This window comes from Hemitrygon akajei, chromosome 7 (assembly GCF_048418815.1).
Source record: "Hemitrygon akajei chromosome 7, sHemAka1.3, whole genome shotgun sequence".
NCBI lineage: Eukaryota > Metazoa > Chordata > Chondrichthyes > Myliobatiformes > Dasyatidae > Hemitrygon > Hemitrygon akajei.
Window position 1 is genome coordinate 13513306 of NC_133130.1, and position 375 is coordinate 13513680.

General features: G+C 46.9%; 1 non-coding gene across 1 annotated transcript; it reads left to right on the plus strand.

Moving 5' to 3' along the window:
- On the plus strand, positions 1-219 carry LOC140731293 (small nucleolar RNA U3). The gene has a single exon (XR_012099770.1). It is a non-coding gene; the product is annotated as a small nucleolar RNA U3 (small nucleolar RNA).
- The last annotated feature ends 156 nt before the right edge of the window (positions 220-375 follow it).

Here is a 375-nt window from a genome sequence, read left to right on the forward strand (position 1 = left end):
AAGACTATACTTTTAAGGATCATTTCTATAGTCTGTGACTGAGAAATCGAGCACTAAAAAGTTTGGTCTCTGCAACCACGAGGAAGAGTCGTGGTGTTTCCTCCTGAGCGCGAAGCAGTCGGTGAGCATTGTTTTCTACAACGGCTTTCCGGCATTGATGACCGTTCCCTTCTCCCCATTGCGGGGAGCTGCGGAGGGAGGAAACGCTGTCTGAGTGGTTGTTCTTTATAATTTCAAGGATAGAATCAAATAGGGGTTCATTGTTGTGGTAGTCGACTTTCCGATTCCATAGTGTTGTTGCCACCATACCTATCCTACGTAGAGAAGTTCTTTCAGGTCAACACCTTTGACCACAGGGCCATCAGGCAGGGGTTA